Source organism: Macaca mulatta, chromosome 7 (assembly GCF_049350105.2).
Source record: "Macaca mulatta isolate MMU2019108-1 chromosome 7, T2T-MMU8v2.0, whole genome shotgun sequence".
Classification (NCBI taxonomy): domain Eukaryota; kingdom Metazoa; phylum Chordata; class Mammalia; order Primates; family Cercopithecidae; genus Macaca; species Macaca mulatta.
The window spans coordinates 85,618,967-85,626,782 of record NC_133412.1 but is presented as its reverse complement, the minus strand read 5'-3'; the positions used below and the strand labels follow the sequence as shown (position 1 = coordinate 85,626,782).

At 37.9% G+C, this 7,816-nt stretch overlaps 1 long non-coding RNA gene across 1 annotated transcript; it reads left to right on the top strand.

Annotated features, from left to right (window-relative positions):
• Nucleotides 1-800: 800 nt before the first annotated feature.
• Nucleotides 801-6,385, top strand: LOC106999304 (uncharacterized). The gene is made up of 4 exons (XR_003731459.2): nucleotides 801-1,096; nucleotides 2,550-2,622; nucleotides 5,193-5,282; nucleotides 5,609-6,385. It is a non-coding gene; the product is annotated as an uncharacterized LOC106999304 (long non-coding RNA).
• Nucleotides 6,386-7,816: the final 1,431 nt, after the last annotated feature.

The window sequence follows — 7,816 nt, the reverse complement described above, 5'->3', positions numbered from 1 at the left end:
TAGAAGATATTTAAGAAGTACTGTGCAACTGTTTGCCATTATTGTTATCCTTGTTGTCATTATTAGAGTCTCAGTAAAAGATACTCTTTTTTTTTTTTTTTGCGGCGAACTCAAGAACACTGGAAAACAACAATACCTCTGGTTTCTTAGATTTTTGCAAGGATCACAGCTGAAAAAACAACAAAGAAATGAAGGATTCTGGAAGCTCTGGTAAAAACACAAAGGATTCTTCGAGGCTTCTTTTCTCTTGTGAGTTCGGACAGTGCCATTTTGACTGAGTGTGGGAGCCCTTGTCAGCTGTCCTGGGAGGGTTAACTCACACCTAGGCGGGAATCTAATGCCATTAAGTCAGGGAGAGTAATGAAATTTCATTTAATTTGTCAGGAAGAAAGTGCTAATGTTAAAAGGCATTTAATAAAAAAGGGAGAGATTCTTTGAAAGGGAGTCCTTAAGTAATTACTTCAAGTGTCTTATGCCTACTCACCAGAATATTTACATTAGTGTCTTACGGTGCCAGTGTGTAATTAAATTAGTGCAGCATTTACAGTCCCTGTTTTGTTTTTTTTTTTCTTTTAAGGAAATGTGCTTTTATTAATATTCCTCCTTTAAAAAAGAGAGAAAAAATAACGATGTAATCAAATTAAATGTTAGCGTACTTTTGTTTTTGAAAATTTCTTACTAAGAGAAATGCTGAGTTAAAGTTGCAGGTGTGTGCAAGTGTTGGGAAGAAGCGCTGATTCTAGGGCAGAGTGGCTGTGCTCCTTCCTCATCTCCACTCACAGAAATGCCATCTTTTATCTACTCAGACCTGACATGGAGATTCAGGTCAGCAGCCAGAGACTGTCAGCGTATTGCAGTGGATACCCCTGCCTAGTCCGGATTCTCTCTGCAACTTGTCTGCGAGGCAAGGAGGGATACAGATGTGCGAGTGAGGGGAAGTCCGCAGGAAGCCGGGTGAGGCAGGCTCATCCCTCATCACTCCGTGCGCACAGAGCAGCTCAGGCTCTCACCGGCAATAGCAAGAGGAGTTAACTAACGTGCTGGGAGTGGGGGACGGCCCATGGGACCACGACTGAATGCATTTGTACCTCTACAGGCAAGTCACATTGAGGAAAATGATTCTTAAACATTTCTTTGGAAGTAACTGCTGCTGTTTTCCAGATTAATTTATGAACATCCTAATGAATGAGTCTGTGCACTGATATCATACAAATGTTTTCCTTTTATCAGGTCTGTCTTCCAAGGGGTGTGGACAAGAGCATAGGCTGCTGATTGGAGACAAAATAAATAAGATATAGAAAAGAAAGTATAGATTTATCTCATACAAGGGATTTGAATATTAAGAGAGGTCAGGTTATCCGAAAAGTGTGTAAACTATAAAGTGTTAGTAATTCTAGCTACTATTACAACTGTAGCTGGAGAGATCTTACTAAATTTCAAATCTGATTGTATCACTATCCTTATTATCATTCAATGGTTTTCCATAGCCTCAGTGAAAGCCTGAACTTTGCAGTAAACCATGCATCACCTCTGCTAATTTCCAGAAGTCGCATCCTTCAGGAATCTGCTATTTTTCAAATTATCAGGTCTTCAGAATATAAGAATTCTCTTATCTCTTTGCACATGATTTTCCCTCTGTCTAGAGCTGAGCTGCCCAGTGCTTTAGCCACTAAGTTCTTGTGGCTATTTAAATTTAAATTTGAAAAAAAAAATAAAATGAATGAACATCATTTAGTTCCTCTCATGCATTAGGTACGTTTCAAGCCATCCATAGCTGTATGTGGCTGTGGCCACCATATTGGAAAGTGCAGCTATAGGCCATTCCTTTATTGCAGGGGTTTCGTTAAACACCTCAGGCTTATAGCCACCTTTTCTACCTTCTGACTTCATCTTTAATTTTTCAGCTTAGCTATCACTTCCACAAGGAAATCTTTTCTACCTCCATCTCACGCCTTCAATAAGAGTTAGGATGTCCTTTTTTAATATCCCACCCTATAAAAGTTGCCTATATGTTTATCTGAATTTTCTGATCTAAGATGAGGCCGATTTTCTGATCAGCTCATGAGGTCAGAGTCTTGTCTTCTGAATTGATCAGCATTATATTGTGCACTTGGAAAGCAAATAATAGTGAAACCATAATGGAGTGTTTATTAGGCACTATTCTAAGCACTTAATATGTATGATCTTACTGAATACATAAGTAAGTACTATTTATCTCCTTTAGTACATAACTGGCACTATTGTTATTCCAATATTGCAAACAAGGAATCTGAGGCACAGAGAGTTTAAACCACTTACAGACACCCAGAGGGAGATGGGAGGGTGGGGCTAGGCAGCTGAGGTCAACTTAGGCTCTGAACCTCCATGTCCTTGGCGTTCAAACAATTTTTGTTGAACAAATGTAGGAGTATCTATGAATAGGCAATAAAGTAGACAGTACTCACTCTTTTCTAACATCACTGTTTTATTAATTGTACTGATTTTCCCACCAGCCTGACTGTATAAAGTATCATTTTCTTTTAATAATTGTTTTATGCTTTCTCTTTCAGTCCTCAACTGTAGGGTGATAACGAAGGTGTATTATACTCCCTCTACAAGTAAGAATCCTGATGTCTAGAGAGGGTAAGCAAGATAAAAGGCTAGTGGGCTGATACTATAAAGTCAAAGTAAGACATAGCTTTGGCAACTATTCAAGTGACATGATGCATATGGGCAATGAATCCAAGTCATCAACTTTGATTTTCTTTGGCATTAATGTCTTAGTTTTCTCACTGCTCAAGTCATATTAATTAGTAATATCATTTCTTTCTCATAACTGCATGTGTTGCTAATGTTATTTGTTAGAATGAAATAACTAGACATTGTTTTCAACAAATTAACATGTCTATAAATAGGTCCCCAATCAGACATTAAGCCTCATGACTATTGTATCAGTACAGCTGTTAGTAAATCAATAATGTGGTTTTGCCCATAGACTATTTTTAGTATTTCAGATTGAATGTTGATCCCACAAAGAAACAGACTTCTTTAAGGCAAATTTATTTAGTACAAAATTTTGGTTTAAGTGAGATTCTCATTACAGCTGAAGCTTAAGACTATCTTTCTGCAGGGTCTAAATACATTAGTAAATATGAAAATGGAGGGTTAACTGAATCTCTGTGGGACTATATTCCATCTTCTTGGAAAATCAAAGCATCAACATGGATGAGTTGGTGTTCTGGATTTGGTATACTCAAAGTAATAGCTGCCTGATGCTTTGAGGACTTAATATTGAGCAAGTGATAGTCTATGACCTTCACCTATATTGACCCCTGTATTCTTGGCAAGAAATCTATAAGGTTATCGTCTTTTTTATGCAGATGAGAAAGCTGAGGCCCAGCGCTGTAATAACTTCACCAAATCATAGTGCCAGGGAGTGACACACTGTGATTTGACCTTGTGTAATCTAGTTTCAGAGCCCATTTTCTTAACCACTATTCTTTATTGCCTCCTGATCAACAGGTCCAAACACACATGCATACATATATACAGGACTTTAGAATCGTTTTTCTTAAAAAGTGAGAATTATAAAGAACTTTTTGTGTTTTATTGGAGGGTGCCCTCTAAAAGGAAAATGCCATTTGGATTGTCAACATAGATTTAAAAAGAGAAAAACTGCTAAATAGAAAACTACAAGAAGGGATTTCTGGTATAATTGAGCTCTTCAATTTGATTGAGCAATTTAGCTAGTTAGATAAGACTATCAGTTAGATAAAGAAGACTATCAAGGAACAAATAGTTTATAATCTATTGTTTACTTTTATTTTCTTACTTTTCAGTATAATATCACTTTTTTCCAATGGTAGCAAAAAGTTTCAGTTGGTTTTTAGATAATTTTTCTAAGTTAGTGACACTTAATAGTGCACATTGGCCGGGCACGGTGGCTCACGCCTATAATCCCAGCACTTTGGGAGGCTGAGGTGGGTGGATCAAAAGGTCAGGAGACTGAGACTATCCTGGCTAACACAGTGAAACCCCATCTCTACTAAAAACACAAAAAATTAGCTGGGCGTGGTGGCTGTAGTCCCAGCTATTTGGGAGGCTGAGGCAGGAGAATCGCTTGAACCCGGGAGGCAGAGGTTGCAGTGAGCTGAGATCGTGCCACTGTACTCCAGCCTAGGTGACTGAGTGAGACTCTGTCTCAAAAAAAAAAAAAAAAAAAAAAAAGAAAGAAAAGAAAAAAATGCATATTCGTCTTTAAATAACCTTGTCTGGCTACTATCTAATATTGGTCCATATAAAGCTAAATATATCTTCTCTTTTCCAAAACCCAAAGGAGAGAAAAAGTAAAAATAAGGTAGCTTAAAAATACATTCACAGTTCTTTATTAGCAAGCACTTCAGTCAAACCCCAGGTGTAATTTTTCTCCTAATCACAAAGTGTCACTAATGACATTTTACAAATATATTGACTGTATTTTCTTGAGAGCGGCTTATAAAGTGGATACCATGGTTCATTCTGGTGTTTGGCCACCTTCCTTACTTAGCAGGATTGACTGGAGATCCGATCTGCCCAAGTCTGCTGTAATCTGTCCTTTAGAAGAGAGGGAATCAGAAAACCCGGATGCTACCAAAAATGTCAATTCCAGTGAAAAGAAAACACGTCCTGGCTTTTGAAGGCCCTGAAGTAGTTGAAAAAAGATGATGAGTGTTTTTGACTCTAAAGCTCATTCTAAGGTGGGGAAGAAAAAAAAAAAGCAGATCACTTTGCTTTTCCAAAGAATTTTTTTGAGAAATGTGGCATTCCACAGAAGAACACAAAACAGCTAAAGCTTTTAGATGGAATTAAAACAATTGCTGACATTATTTAGAGCTAAACTACAGGCAAGAAAAACATTGAATGACCCAAAATCATGTATGTGGCATGAAAAAATATATACATTGAAATGGGGAAAACAGATTCAGAAGAAATGATTTGTAAGGATGTGGTTAAAACTATTTATATACTGGGTTCTATTTGTTTTACAGCTAGTGGTGCACGGACAGCATGAAAGGTTATCTTTGACAAGGTTTTAGCTATTATTTTCTTCCAGTGAAATGGTATTTCTTGAGAAAAAAAGGTCTTTGGAACAAAATAACAATAAATCCTGATTTAGATACATAAACCTGCCATTGATATCACATAATATCAGTGTTCTTTCTCACTCGATACAGGCGTTTTAAAGATAAATGGTAAAACTGAACTGGAAATCCATCTGGCCGGCTGCCTGCTCTAATGAATAACCCCACTTTGGCTCGTGCAATGTAAGCAGAAAGTTCTCTCCCGGCCTCTTTCGTCTGTCATGAATCTACAAGACAGCCGACATAATATCTGGGCGACAACGGTGCGCTAACAGTGCAGTGACTTCCATTTTCTTTGCTTTCTATTGATTTTCACTTAATAACTGGCGAAATACTAAACGTCCGCCCTGAGTACCTAATAAATCCTGCCTGAGCTTTTTATTGAGGAGAATTTAATAAAAACAACCATTGCGGCTGAGGGATTTTTCTTCTGGACAGAACATAGGGGTAGGGGACAGCGAGGTTGGGGCAAGAGGAAGCCATTTGATTTTTTTTGTCTTTTCAAACAGGACTTCTTCCCTTTGGAAAGCAGTGTGGTGGCAGTGTCAAGAATGCCTGTGTGTTTGCAGCAGGTTCCTTCCAAAAGCAGCTGGAAGTGCCACCTCCAGGCCATCTGGCCAGTGTGAGGAAAAGAGGCTGCAAGGGCTTGGCAAGAAACAACTTTCTGCTCCTCTGGTATCCCCTGATAACTGATTTCAAGTTATGACCAAGGACTTCCTTATCGCTATCAGTGGCTGTCAAAAATTTGTAAGCATATTCATTTCCCTATTCAACTTAATTGGTATTTTGGATTTGACACTAGAAAAGCAAATTTGACTTGCCTGTTGGAGTCCAAGGGTATCTCCAACAGAATTCTAGACAATGAAAGAAAGGGTAAGTGTCTGAGGGGAGGGGGTACTTACAAGTTATTCCATTTAATGCTAATTTGAGCCTTCCAAATTCATTTTGGGGCAATCAAAGAGCAAAAGGTCTATGCATGGTTTTTTAAAACACAAAGAAAATTGGGAAGCCCATGCATAAACTTCTAGAACAATTTCTGTTGTTGATGCTTTAAAAAAAATCTTTTTCTTTTCTGTGATGTGATCTTTTAAACTCATAGCACAACTTATGGCTCCCTCTACTTCCTGTATTTTAATTGATCTTGAGGTTATTTTCAAGTCACTGGACTTAATGAACAAATATTTTAGAATTTCTTCCTTTACATACACTCATTCCTGTCTCAATAAAGTGTCTAATCAAGAATTCATATGTGTAGAAAATAAAAAATAGAAGTACATACCCTTAAAGTGAAGTTAGTTGTTTCTGTGATTTTATAAAATCCATGGACCTCAAGATTGAGTATCATTGTTATAAAAAACACAGTCACTCAAGCCATGCATGACACAATTACTCATTAACTGGGCAGCTTTTCCTACAGAACATGGGAATATGGGGACAGAGGGGTCATGTGATAATGATGCAGGCTTCATGTCATAGACCAGTATTGAAATCCTAGCTTTTCCTTCTCTGAAGTTGGGTTACTTTGTCCATGAAATGGGGATATTCTTGCCAAACTGGCATGATTGACATCATCTCACCAAAATCTCAACAAGCATATGGGTATCCAACAGATGTTGTTGATTTATTTTCACTGGAGTACTTTGATAATGAGAAGTAGTTAATCAACCAGGTTAGGGTTTGAAATTGACCAAATCTCAGAAATCACCCTGATGCGACTTAACTCTTCTCTGCCTCAGTTCCCTTATCTCTAAAATGGAGCTAATATCAAAGTTTTTGAAACCCTGAAAAGAATTAATGCACATTAAGTCCTTAAGAGAGTTCCTGATGTAAATTGTGGACCTGGGGTGACAAAGGTGTGTCAATGTAGGCTTATAAATTGTAACAAGGGGGAGGGGGCTGGGTGGAACAGGGGAGGTGGGGCAGCAGTCAGGGGGCAGGGGCTGTATGAGAAATCTCTGTACCTTCTACTCAATTTTGTTGTGAACCTAAAACTGTTCTAAAAAAATTAAGTCTATTTTGAAAAGTTTCCCTGCACGTAGAAATACTCCAAAAATGTTGGCTCTTATGATTTACAAATAGTGCTCAAAAATAACTGAAAGCAATTTGTGAATCTTTACAAAGAAGAACTTGACCGTTTATGTCATTCTGATGATGGGGCTTTCATTTAATTTAGATAGCAATGCCTTTTTGTTAACTTCGATTTTTCTTTTTGAGTATTATATCGTTTCTGTGCCCAATTCTTGCTGAAAGGGGAAATGGAAGTAAAAACCTTTAATATTTTCCTTTTTTCGATTATTTGATTTCTTCTCCTTTTCAGAGCAGTCTCTTTTACATTCTTGTGAAACCTCATCTGTTCTTCCCTGGGCAAAACGTGTTGTTTTCATTGTGTTAGATAGGCTAGCACTGGAGAAAATTCAGCAGATCACAGTGCACATCCCCAAGTTGCAATGTGGGGATGGACAGTTCAGACGTGGAACTCTCAGGTATTTGCCGGACTGGTCCGTGTAAGACCTCTCATCGGTTCGCATAAAGGTGTATTGCTATTCAGATAATGTCTTCCCCTGCTCAACAAAAGGTTGTTGTACTGAGCTGTGATTGTGACAAATGATTTACTATTAGGAACATTCTGTAATTATTGTTCGGTGGGACCGCAGACCGATACATCATTAACATGATAGACGGCCTTTTATATCAGCAAAAATAACTAAATTAATAAA